Source organism: Protopterus annectens, chromosome 3.part0 (genome assembly GCF_019279795.1).
Source record: "Protopterus annectens isolate FY-2018-M chromosome 3.part0, PAN1.0, whole genome shotgun sequence".
NCBI lineage: Eukaryota > Metazoa > Chordata > Ceratodontiformes > Protopteridae > Protopterus > Protopterus annectens.
Window position 1 is genome coordinate 442,207,174 of NC_056731.1, and position 14,023 is coordinate 442,221,196.

The following is a 14,023-nucleotide window of genomic DNA, read 5'->3' on the forward strand; positions in this document are numbered from 1 at the left end:
GTCGGTCAGAGTTTGCTGAACAGTTTTTCGGCTCAGATTTTGCGTACATAATGCCGTCGGATCCTCCAACTACCCAAATTGTTAAGAAACGCAAAGAAAAGGACCGACACTCGCGGTCCGTGGTTTCGGCCGAAACCACGGTTAAGCAAACCGCGAGTGTCTCGGTTTCGGCCGAAACCGAGCAACTGGTTCAATCTTCAGCCGAATCCATGACTACTACCGAGGCCCCCTCTACCCTAGTTGAATCGGCCTCTGAAGTTTTACCTACTACTGTGGTTTCACAAGACTTATCGGGCACCATCCCTTTGGATGTTTCTACCCCAGCACGTGGTGCTGCTAGGCCTCCTGCAGCCATGTCTATAAAGGCCTTTGCCAGGGCTAAAGCAGCCAAAACTACTAAGTCTGTGCCTGTTAAGCCCCCCTCTCACAGGCCCAGTTCCAGTTCCCAAATGCTTACTCTGGCAGAGGATCTCATCTCTTTAATAAGGGGATCCCAATCTCACCCAGACAGGGCCTCTCAACCTCCAGAAAAGAGACCTAGAGCAGAGCCCCTGAGCCAGTGTCCTCAGATGACTCTTCTGATGATACAGACAATACAGACCATCCAGAGGCTCCTTTTTCTACTTATGAAGATTCCGATGCTGAAGAATCGATTCCTTCTGCTTCTCCACCGGAGGAATTTTCTTTTGGGGAAACTTTACATGCCATGAGAGAGCAATTCCAATGGCAGGGGCAAGATTTCTCAGATTCAAGGAAAAGGCTTAGGACCTTTTTACACTTACCGCAACATAGGCCTTTAGCTATACCTCCAGTTCTCCCTGTTGTGGATGATGCATTTAATGATGCTTGCACTGCTCCTGATACTTTACCTCCAGCCCCTGCCAAACCCGATAGGTTCTACAGGGTCCCGGACACTCATCATCATTTATACAAGGCTCCTTTCGCAGATCCTGAGACTATCTCCCAGGGGCCTAAGGCAGTAGCTTCGACCTCACCTAAAAACCCTCTCCCTTCTGAAAGGGAATCCAGGTCCTTAGAGAGATGGGGTAAAAAAGTATACACCTCTGCTACTCTCTCAGCTAGAGCATTGAACTGTCAGTTTCATATTATCCAATACCAAGAGTTTATGCTTGATCAGTTAACTAAGAAACTGTCCTCGGATGATTCTTTAGATAAGAAATATGTTCTAGAAATGGTAAATAACATTCAGCAGGTTAGTAACCATTCCTTAAAATGTGGCTAGGATGCACTGGAGGCTTCATTTAGATCAGCCATGACTGGCACAGTTATAAGAAGGAATGCATGGTTGAAAGAACAGGTCTTGCCGGATCATGTTAAAGCAAAGCTATTAGATGCTCCTATGGATAAGGTCAGTTTATTTGGTTCTCCTGCCCAACAGGTACTGAAGAAAATGGAAGAGAAGGCAAAATCTGTACAAACAGCAAAAGACTTCTTACAGGTTCAGCCTCCAAGGTTTAGCAGGAACTGGCCTTCCAAAAATTGGTCCTTTCCAGACTCCTCTAAAACTCAGAGAGGCAGGAATAGGCGTTCAAGAGGCAGAAATCAATCCAGAGGAGGTGCCTACAGGGGACGCCAGTGGCAAGGTAACAACCAACGAGGCACAGACACAACCACTACCACTGCAACAGGACAATCACAGTGATTTGGCTTTGACACCGCCTACCAGGGAACAAATAGCAGCACCCTTAGGCGGAAAGTTAGCATTATTTTCAAAAAACTGGCACTATATCACAAGAGACAAGTGGATTTTGCAAACTATAGACCAAGGCTACAGGTTTCATTTCCACACTTTACCCGGAAAAAGAGGAATGCCAAACCTACCACCAAATCAAAAGACAGAGGCTCTAAAACAAATAGCTCAATTAGCAAGGATGAGAGCTGTGGAAAGGGTACCACCTATGGAACAAGGCAAGGGATTTTACTCCAGACTCTTCCTGGTACCAAGAAAAGAAAAAATTGGAGGCCTATTCTCGACCTGTCCGCTTTAAACACATTCATCATTGTTCCAAAATTCAAAATGCTGACCCTACAGCAACTTCTTCCCATGCTGGGCAAGGAGTATTGGCTGGTAACTCTAGATCTCAAGGAGGCATACCTGCACGTCCCCATACGACCACATTGCAGAAGATACCTCAGATTTCTTGCAGGATCAGAGCATTATCAATTCTCAGCATTGCCCTTTGGCTTATCTACTGCGCCCAGAGTGTTCACGAAATGCCTGGCATCAGTAATCGCTCACTGCAGGCTTCAGGGAATCCAAATTTATCCATACCTGGACGACTGCCTGATACAAGCGGACAACAAAAACAAGCTAACAGAAGACTTACAAAGAGTCATTTGCTTACTACAGGCCCTGGGATACACAGTCAATATAAAAAAGTCAAGACTGATACCATCCCAAACAATAACCTTCTTAGGTGCAGAATTGGACACAGTAAAACAGATGGCATTCCTAACTGCAGAAAAACAAGAACAACTTCCTCTCTAATTTTTGGCATTAACAAAGCAGAACAAACTTACAGCAAGGAAAGTACTGCAGGCCTTAGGCTTCATGGCATCCTGCATAATCCTGGTCCCCCATGCCAGACTGCATATGAGAAAGCTACAGTGGTACCTAAAGAATTTATGGTCTCAACACAGGCACAGCTTAGAAACCAAATACCACTAATTCCATGCCTGAAACAAGAGTTCCTATGGTGGGCTCAGGCATGCCAGTCAAACCCAGGTTTGCCCTTCCACAGCATTCAACCAAGCCAAACCATCACAACGGACGCCTCAGACCTCGGTTGGGGGGCACACATGCTGGACAAGTGCATACAAGGCTTATGGACTCCAGAACAGCTGCACCTGCACATAAATCAAAAAGAAATGCTGGCAGTACAACTAGCAATCCAGAATTTCAGACCATTCCTCCAAGAAGGCCAGTTGATGATAAGGACAGACAACACCACAGTCATGTGGTACATCAACAAACAAGGAGGCACTCATTCATACCCTCTATGCCGAATGGCCCTGGACCTATGGAATATGGCTCTGAGGTACAACATTCAGTTACAAGCAATTTTTGTACCGGGAAAAGAAAACATCCTAGCAGACATATTAAGCAGAACTACCTCGGATGCTCACGAATGGATGCTACACCCGGACATCTTCAAAGCCATCACAAAGAAATGGGGACTGTCACAAATAGACCTATTCTCATCCCCACTCAATCACCAGCTCAAGAAATTCTGCACAAGGACATACCACCCACTTGCTTGGAAGGTGGACTCTCTATCCTTCAGTTGGAAAGGCCTAACAGCATATGCATTCCCACCTCTTCCTTTGATGCACAAGGTGCTATTGAAAATCAAAGAGGAACGTCCAAGGATAATTCTGATAGCTCCAGATTGGCCAAGACAACATTGGTACCCATTACTAAGGAGCATGTCTCGGGGGAGAATGTGGACACTACCCCTGATTCCCTTGATGTTAACTCAGAGCAACTACAACATCCTACATCCAAACCTGAAAACTCTGCAACTGACTGCCTGGAACATTACATAAGAGCAACTAACCCAGATTTATCCCAAAGGGTTAAAGACATTATCCTTGAGGCCGCAGACCCTCAACAAGAAGGAACTATGCAGGAAAATGGAAAAGGTTTCTCATTTGGAGTACCGACAGGGGCAAAGATGTGTCAAAGGTAGACATTGCCAACATCCTGGAGTATTTGGCAGAGCTTTTCCATACAGGCCTGTCCTATTCCTCCATCAAAATACATGCATCAGCTATTTCTGCAGAATACAGCTTGATCCACCTGTCTTTTCATCCTCTACTCAGGCAGTTTCTGAGAGGAATTAAGAATGTAAAACCTCCTAAGAAACCACCATTGCCAGCATGGGACTTGAACTTTGTACTAGAAAAATTGACACTTCCCCCTTTCGAACCAGCAGCAACAGCAGATCTTCAACACCTATCCTGGAAAACTGCTTTCCTGCTGGCAATTACCTCAGCAAGAAGGGTTTCGGAACTACAGGCTTTAATGGCAGTACAACCCTTCCTAATCTTCCATCAAGATAGAGTGTCCATGAGAACTAATCCTACATTTATGCCTAAGGTGGTATCCAGAGTGTCTTTAAACCAGGCAATCCACCTACCTACCTTCTTTCCCAATCCACAGAACAGGGGGGAAAGACTGCTGCATACCTTGGATGTACATAGACAGTTACGCTACTACCTGGACAGAACCAAGGGCAATAGAAAATCTGACCAGCTTCTGGTAGCATATGCAACAGGAAGGGAAGGAAAAGCAATTTCCAAACAGACAATCTCCAAGTAGAAAGGAAATTGCATTAGATTCTGTTACTCCTACCATGGAAAGCAAATTCCACAGAACATAAGGCCTCATTCTACAAGGGCTACAGCCACTACCACAGCTTTCTTACGAGGAGTGGCTACCAAGGACATTATAGAGGCTGCTACTTGGACCTCCGTGCATACATTTGCCAAGCATTATAACTTACCTTTATACTCTAGATCCCGAGCAGGGTTTGCCACTGCTGTTTTGCAAGGGATCCTAACTACACCATAATTTCTTCTTCCTCCTCCCCTAGTTTGGCTATGGTATTCTACCCATTTGTAAGGACTGCAGATGCATCCTTGAAGGACATAGTACAGTTTTGTACCTACCATAAATGTAGATGTCCGAACAGGATAGCATCTGCAGTCAGGATTACCCACCCTCCTTCCCCTCTGAGGTACTCCTAGGGTATTTGCCAATCCTCAGCTAGCTTGGGGGGGATCTATTATGGTGTATTTGTTTGTATATATGTACATACATGCTTATTTTATGTGTTTGCTCTCCACTATTTGGAAACGTTGGCATTTATCCAAATTTAGCCATCCAAGAGGGCACCTGGCATCTGGGGCAAGAAACACTGAGGAAAATGGCGTCGGCTGATGCCTTTATACCCGAATAACTGCCGCAATGACGTCGGGTGAAGTGCGACACCAGCCGAAGCCAGACCCAGACTTTGGAATCCGGCCAACCGAAGGGCTGCCTGACGACAGGACAACCCATTTGTAAGGACTGCAGATGCTATCCTGTTCGGACATCTACATTTATGGTAGGTACAAAACTGTACTTTCGGTAGGGACAAAGTCTGAGGTGAGGCTGTGACTGAACAGGGCACACAGGTGAGGTGCCAGTTCACTCGGTAGTTCACGTAGAACACAGCCAGGGAATACTGTCAGGTCCCATAAAAGCTGTATTCTTGGCCTTGGACAGTACTGTTTTAACCTTTGCAGCAGTAATACTGGGTGTTTGGCAATCTACTGGTGTTGTGATTAGTCCTGGGGGGGGGGGGGGTAAACTTAACACTGAATCTGTTCGCCAGTATATTTGCAGTATCTGTTGGTTCGGTTTAGGAGATACCATTGTGCAGTAGCTCAGAGCAAATCTGGGTATTGCCATGGATATTCTTTACATAACTATAGAAGGCCTTGTGGTTGTCTTTACTATCTGCTGCAATTCTGTTTTCATAGCTAGCTTTAGAGGATTTGATGAGGGATCTCAACCTTTTGCTGTGGCTGATAAGGGAGTCTTTCCAGTCTTGGGACTTCACCTTATTCCGCATCAGTTTCCTCCTTTTGTTGTAGAGTTTGTTTATGGCAGGGGACCACCAGATTGGCTTCCTTTTTTTTTTTTTGAGGAGAGCATCTTAGTTCTATTGGGTATGGCGAGATCCATGCATTTGTGTATGTGTCTGTACAGTGCAGTGGTGTATGATGTGGTGATCATGCAACTATTCTCCATTTGCATGGGTGCCGTGAAGTTAGCCACCTCTGTTTTTAGGAGCCCAAAGTTAGCTTTGGAGAAGTTTTTCATGGTGGTTGCCTTTGTTGGGGAGGTGGGAGGGATGTGGATTTCCAAGGTGATTAGCTTGTGATCGGATCTAACCAGGGAGGAGTTGACTATTGGTGTGGAGCAATGGTCGCCCATGTCAGTAATGACCAGGTCAAGGATGTTGCTACCTCTAGTGGGGGTACGAATGAGTTGGTCCAGGACATTGGAATCGATGAATTCCAGAAGGCGTTGGGCAAGTGTATTGGTACATGAGTAGTTTTCCCATGTTCATGAGTTTTTGGCTTCAGTCATTCAGTCTTTACTGTATGAGAAAGGAAAAACACAAAGTTTCTGCAGTTATAGCACATGTGCAGCGTGGATGCTTGCTGTTGCGAGGCTGTCTTTTCTCCACCACCCCCATTCACCTTGTAGTAAGCTGCTTAAGTCAACACTATCTGTTCAGCAGTAAGACAGTGTGAAAGTCCTTTGGTGGGTGACGTATAAGGCAAAGAACTATATTAAAGCCAAAGGGATGTGTATATTGCTGTAGTGTATTGTAAAACAGAGGAACATTAACCCTTCCTCATACAGTTCCCTTTAAGACCTTAATATGCTCCCTTAAGCAAATTATTGGATATCCCACAGTAAAAAATAAATTTTGTGTGTATACATTTACATGCATATACAAATATGTGTATATATATATATATATATATATATATATATATATATATATATATATATATATATATATATATATATATATATAAGCATAGACCTATATCTGTATATGTGTGTGTGTGTGTGTGTATATAAATATATATATATATATATATATATATATATATATATATGCATATATATATATATATATATATATATATATATATATATATATAGAGAGAGAGAGAGAGAGAGCGAAAGTACATTCACTCAGTGAGCGCAGCCTAGTGGTATAGTGGTAAATTCTCCTCTTTACTTCTCTGTGGTGTCTGCATGTCTTTCCTGTGTGCCTGTGCAGGTTTTCATTAGGTGCCTCTGTCTCATTTTACAACCCAAAGACGTGCTAGTAGATGAATTTGTTATCATTCAAAGTGCTCATAGATATGTGTGCAGCATGTGTATGAATATGCATATTCATCCTCTAATGAAGCAGCATACAGTCTGAGACTGATTCTTTGCCCTGCTGCCACTGAGTGCTAGGATAGTCCTTGGCTCCCTTGTGGAGAATAAATAAGATATTACAGAAAGAATGAATGAATGAATCTCTTAAAGATTCACAGCAGGCACTGATACTATGTAGCTACTGCAGCATGTGCCTGCTCTCATTAAGTAGAAAAGACAAATTAAAGTTGGGAATATACAGGGCTTCTGAGCATGTTTCTTTCCACAGTCAGTCCATTCTACATATGAAAGAAATCACACAGCATCCCTGCACTTACCATACAAGCACAGCTCCCTTGCTTGTCACTGCATGACTGTCTTGATTCTCCATCACCACCCAACCATGCTTCATATCATCATGAAATCAGCTGATGTGAGCTACCACTGACTGGCAGCAAGGCAGACTAGAAGAATAATCTGTAAAGTCCATTGGGGGTGTGTAGAGATCTTTCTTGAAGCAGATGTGGATTAGCCTGATAGTGTGGTGCGTGTTTTAAAAGGCATAGAAATTCTTTCACACCTGAAATAGATGAAACATGTTGAATTATTGTTAGTAAGGTTACTGATTGCCCTTAGAAGTATAATTTGTGTTCATCATTCTAGACATTGCATAAGGAGCAGGAGTGTCTATGTCAGGTGCTGTTTCTCATGGAGCAGGATGCTAAAATGTAGTAGATGATAAAATCAGATATTTTATTGTAGGACTTTATTTGGAGCTTTTCTCCCCGGGCCTTTGCTGAAAATGGACATGCATCCAGTCGGACTATCCCGGTCAACAAATGTAAAATAAAAATAAAATAAATAAAAATAAATGTGTTGCTAAGAATGTAAAAATTCATTCAGGCTTTTAAGTTTCACAGACTGTATTGGTCATGCCATTGTTTGTTGAATCAGTCATGCATGTAGTGGTTCTCTTTCATTGTACTTTAGATGTGATCCACAAAATGAATGTGTGATATTTGTGGAAAACAGCATCAAAAACCAAAGAAAGGAAAGTATGTTGCAGCAGGCTGGTCCTTTCTGAAACTTTAAAATATCTATTTTCAGGTTGTCAAAAGCCTGTCATAGTTAAGTGATGATAAAGTGCAAGATACAGCAAACAATGTAAGTTAAGGAGTTGTATACTGTTTTGATGCTTGTATGTCAAAAAGCAAAGATCACACTTTTTTCATCAACCTATGAACCTATAGACAGGGGCCCAAATTGGGAATTGTTATGGCTAGACTTGCGTAGGCCCTAGGGCCGATAGCCTTGTACCAACCTATGAACCAGGGTTCATATAGCCAACTGAAGGACATTCTTTAATGAAAAAAAAAGATTTGATGTTGTCAATTTTCATTCATTCCTCACCTGTTGGGTTCGGATCTGATCCTCAGATCCAACTCAGCTATTCCTATAGCTTGTAGCCACCAAAAACCTTTTGAGCTTTGAGCTCTTCCCTACCCATAATGCACCAACCCCTAACATACCTCAGATCTTGTTTGCCACTTTTGTGAATAGGCATGGTCATCCTGAGATCTCGAGCTATTTCTTCAAATAACAATGTGTTTCTACTTAATTTTTTTAGATACATACATATCATAGTTGGTATTTCTTGAACTCCCTTTTTTCTATATATTTATATTTTACACTTTCATGTATTTCTCGATACTATAGCTGGTATCTTTTTCCTCTTTTGTGTATATATAAACAGGCTTTCCTTACTGTTATTCATCAGTTTTTCCTTTATTTTATAGTATGTCTAATAAAGGACCTTTGGGTTTCAAAAAATGCCAGAAGTGTGGGCACAAATTGCCTTTGTCTGACACCCATACTTTATGTGCATACTGTTTGGGCCCAGACCACCTCCAAATTGACTGCTCCATTTGTAAGACTTTTTTAATCTGTGAGCAGTTGCGGACAGGAAAAACAAGTTAATTTTGAAAGGTTTACTACCTTCTTCCTTTGGTGAAGCTATTTCTGGGGCTCAATCCCCCACAACAGAATCTAAGGAGCCGTCTACCAAGTGTCTGAAGCTTTCAACGTCATTGACTCCATCTTTTTTGGAGTCACCCAAAAAGAAGCGCAAGTCTGATCCGAAGTCCACAGCGATCTGACCTCTGATGGATCCAACTAGACACTCTATGGACCCTACCTTTTTGGATCTGAGAATGTTGCCTAGGACTAAGTACTCGCCTACTTTGGATCTGGTTCCTTCAGGAGTACCTTTTGTCTTCTTAGGAGGTGCTCTAGGTCACTTTACCTCACTTCATCTCATTCTTCCAGGAGTTTGACCAAAGAAGACATGGATAGAATGAAAAGGAGATTCCTCTCAGCGCAGATACAGATGGGTGTTCTCCTGTCTCCTTCGGGTCAGCACACCTGTCCCTCTACTACACCACCTATGAATGGCTCCTTCTCTGATCTGACTAGATCTTGATTGGAGCTCCTGGATCCAAACCTTCTGGGTCTGTCTAGTTCAGATCTGAAGGTGTCTCTGACTGCACCAGTTCTGATGGTTTCGGAGCTGGATGAGTCTCTTAGCTGAAGCTCCCTTGTCAGTTCTGAGGCATTGGAGTCGACTCTGAAGTTTTTGTAGACATCTTTGCCCCTTGGAGCCTCAGCACTGTAAAGCTCAACTCAACTTCTGCCTCGGGGAGCTGATTGCCTTCGGGGCAGAGGGATCCAATGGACCAGATGACTGGCTTCTCGACTCTGTTGTCTTTCTTCTCCCTGGAGCAATCTTCCTTTGAAGTAGTGAAGACAGTATTTTCTGCACTAGCAGGATGGACAGATCCTACCCCCTCAGATCTTCAGTCTGGATCCCAGATGTCTTTGTGCCTTGCCACAGCATTCTATGCCACAAAGACGGCCAGTCTGCAGGCCATCCAGCAGGGTTTCACAATCTCTTCAGATACCTGTTGGGAGCATTTCACTGAGGAAGTCCCTAGGAAGAGGAAGTGCAAGAAGAGGTGCTTTGACTCCCCTCAGGAGTCAGTTGCTGAGGATACTGATTTTGATGCAGGATTAGGGTCCCCAAGATCACCTCTTGAAGGCGTCTCATTTGGAGATATTCTTGAGCTTCTTAAGCAGAGAGGTGGTTTGTCCTCTGATGATAACCCTTCTCTAGAGGAGTTAATATTCCTGGAATGCTTTGGAGCTGACCCGTCTACCTCCTGGGTTACTCTGCCCACCAATGAGCCTATTTACTTGATCTCTAGGCACGAATGGAAGGAGCCTCACTAAGCTGAGCCAGTCCCCAAGAGACCAGATTGGATTCTGGCTCCATCTGTATGTAAGGAATTCTGGAGTAAAAGAGATGCTATGGTCATGGCTGTGGCTATCAAGAAGGAACTTGCTGAGCAAAGTTCCTCTGTCTATCTCGCTAACAGGGAGTCCAGGGTTTTGGACAGGTTCAGGAAGCGTGTGTATGCTTCAGTGACCTTTGCTCTTTGGGTCGGTAAAGTACTTGGCACACTTTATGAGACTACAAAAGGACTTGATCAAGGAAATTTCAAAATCCCTTTCAGGGACCACTACTGCTGAGGCTCAATCTTCTATGGCCTCTCATTTGGCAACCCTTCGATCATTATCAAATTTGTCCATGAGGCTTATCTTGCATACAGCTGAAGGTACCTCAAGGGCAGTGGGTTCAATCATTGCCATTAGGAGACATGCTTGAATGTGCTTGTGTGATTTTGAGGAGCCTTTCAAGTCATCGCTCGTCAATGCTTCTTTTGACAGCAGTTCATTGTTTGGCCCAGAAGTGAAGGGCACACACTCCAGGTGTAAAAAAGATGGAAAGACCTTTTCTGCAATGGGCATACGTTTTTTGACCCCTCAAAGATCCTTTTCTAGGAGGTGGTCAGAAAATGTGGTTCAGGAAGTCCCAGGGTCCTTTCCAAGATCCACATGGAGATTGTTCCCCTAGTGGCAGAGGGGGGAACTCAAATGGTCGATGATGCCCACGTGTCCGAGGAAGCCTGCAGAACCAAGGGTCAAGGGATTCTTTCTCTGATTATGCTATCAGCGTTCCTGAAAGGAGGCCCAGTTTTCCCTCTCTGGAGGCAGTCAGGGATCGATTATCTCTGCATCAGAGAGCCTGGCTAGACATAACAAAAGATACTTGGGTGCAGAGGATTATTTCCAGAGGTTATAAAATTCCCTTGTCCCCTACCACCTCCACCTGTATGCAAAATTCCCAATGTTCCACCCAATCAGAAGAAATCAGCAGGACTAGAAGTACTAAAGATGCTAAAAAAGAGTCATCCAAGAGGTCCCACCAGACCAGATAGAATCTGTAACTTACTCAAGATTCTTTTTAGTGTCAAAGAAAATAGGGTACTGGAGACAAGTTTTGGATGTCAGTAACTTGAACAACTCAGTTCAACACACAAAGTTTTGGATGGTCAGTGTTCAGTCCATTCTACCCTTTTTGGACAAGGATGACTGGATGTGTGCTATAACATAAAAATGAACAGACAATCCAGAAGGTATTTATGCTTCCAGCTGGGAGCCAGTCATTATCAGTTCTGAACACTACCCTTTGGCCTCACCACAGCCCCCGGGGTGTTCACCAAGTCCATAGCAGTGGTAGCAGCTCACTTGAGATTACAGGGATTCTGGGTGTTTCCATACTAAGATGACTGGCTCATTACTGCCCCGACCAAGTAACTACTAATAACAGCAAGAGATCAGGTACTATGGACTTGTTTTCTTCTGAAGATAACCATAAATTACAATAAGTCTCAAGTTACAACCAACTCAAACATTAGAATTCATAGGAGCGATGTTCAACATTCTATCAGTGTCATCTTCTCTTCCTCTCTCAAGAGTGCAGATCGTCAGATTCCAAGTCAGGAAAATAATTCACATTACCAAAATTTAAGCTCGATTGATTCTGTGAGCTTTGGGGTCAAGGTCAGCAGCCATAATTTTAGTCCCTCTAGCAAGATTTCATATGAGAATTCTTCAGTGGATACTAGAAACACAGTGGTCATTTCTTTATTAACACATGTCAGCAAAAATAAGAATCACTCAGGCATGCAGGAGAGGGTCTATATTAGATGATCGAACTTTCAAAAGTCGACTGTCATATGATCGACTCCATATAATCGAACTTTTAAAAGTTTGAACATCTAATAAAAAAAAAAAAAAAAACTACTACACAACCTACGTGAATGTTTTAAGCAGGGGGCAAGACCCCTTACACCCCCCATATCCCCTGCTCTTTAAATATACCAAGTCCGAGATCGCAGTACAGTGCAGCAAAGGGAAATCTTCCCATTCTGCACTGTACAGAGATCTCCATTAATACATTCAAACTTTCAAAAATTTGATCATATGGTGTCGACCATATGACAGTCGAACTTTTGCCTGCAGTAGATACCTTTTGTGGTGGATTTGATCAGATCAGGTTCTACAAGGCTGTCCTTTCATCCTCCCTCAACCCAAGGCTTTAGTGACCACAAATGTTTCCCAGATTGGGATGGGGGCATTTCCTGGGAAAGACAGTCCAAGGCACTTGGTCCACCAAAGAAGCCAACATGCATATCAATGTTCTGAATCGAGAGCAGTGCATTCCAAGACTCTCTCCCTTTTTGGACAGTTGCAATCCAAACAGACATGTCAGTAGTCTGGAACATCAACATGCAAGAGGGAACTAGGTCAAAAAGCCCTCGGAGTGTGGCAATGGGCAAATTCTTCCAACTGCTTTCAGGTAGCAATGCACATTCTGGGGAAATCCAGCGTGATAGCAGACAAACTGAGCAGGTCTATTCTATTACCTCAAGAGTGGTCTCTCAACAGGAAAGTGACAGATATGATTTTCCATCAATGGGGCCAGCCTTGCTGTGATATTTTTGCATCTCCCCTAAACAGCAAGTGCAGCAGCTTCTTTGCCCTGATCCCTCCATCAGGAGGCTCACGGAGGGACACTCTACTCCATAATTGGCCCACAGTTTGCACTTTGCCTACCCTCTCAAATCCCCTAATTCCCAAATTTCTACAGAAAGCTGCACGATTGAAGAGCCATGTCATCCTCATTGCATCTTACTGTCCTCAACAGATTAGGTTCCCCTTTCTTTGTTCTCATGTACTTTACCCACCTTGGATTCTTGATCCTGTTCCAGACCTCTAGTCTCACCTGACAGGCATGATTCTTCCAGATATCTCAAACTTCATGCTAACAGTGTGGTTTCTCCAATTCTTTTAATAGCCAGACAGCCAATGTTCTTCTCACCTGTCCATCACATACGTTTATCTTCCCATAAGGCTTCTACAAGAAAACATTACAGAAGTAAATAGAAAAGTTTAATTTTTTGGGCACAGCAGGAACACACTGATTCCTCCTCAGCACCTGTACAAACTGTTCTTGAATTTTTGACAACAGTTTTTAATGAGAGACCTAGCTGCTCCTCAACAATTAGATTTCAGTTAGCAGCAGCCTCGTATTTTCATATTGGATTTGAGAATTCTTCTTTGGATTCATCTAAGCTTTATAAAGCCTTATTGAGAGGCATCCTCCTACTGAGACCTCCATATAAATATCGTATTTCACCATGGGATTTAACTTTGATACTGCTTTTGAACCAGCAGCTAAATGTGATCTTAAATTCCTGACCTGGAATTTTTTTTTTAGGGGCCATTACCTCTGCTAGAAAATTTTCAGAACTTCAAGCACTGTCCTATAAACCTCCATACTTGATTTTTCATAAGGATAGAGTAACATTACATACCAGTGCTTCTTTCCTTCCTAAGGTGGTGTCAGAATCCAGTATCAACCAGTCCATTAACTTGCTAGTTTTCTTTCTTAAATTTGCAAACAAAGGTGACTATATGTTGCATTTATTAGATGTTCACAGACAATTTTTACTTACACAGAACAAAAGAAATTAGGAAGACAGATCAATTATTTGTGTCGTTTGCATATTCTAATTTTGGCAAATCAGTTGCAAAGGTGACATCAGCTAGATGGCTGACTGATTGCATATCATTTGTATACAGTAAGTAGGGTATACCTTTACCAAGACT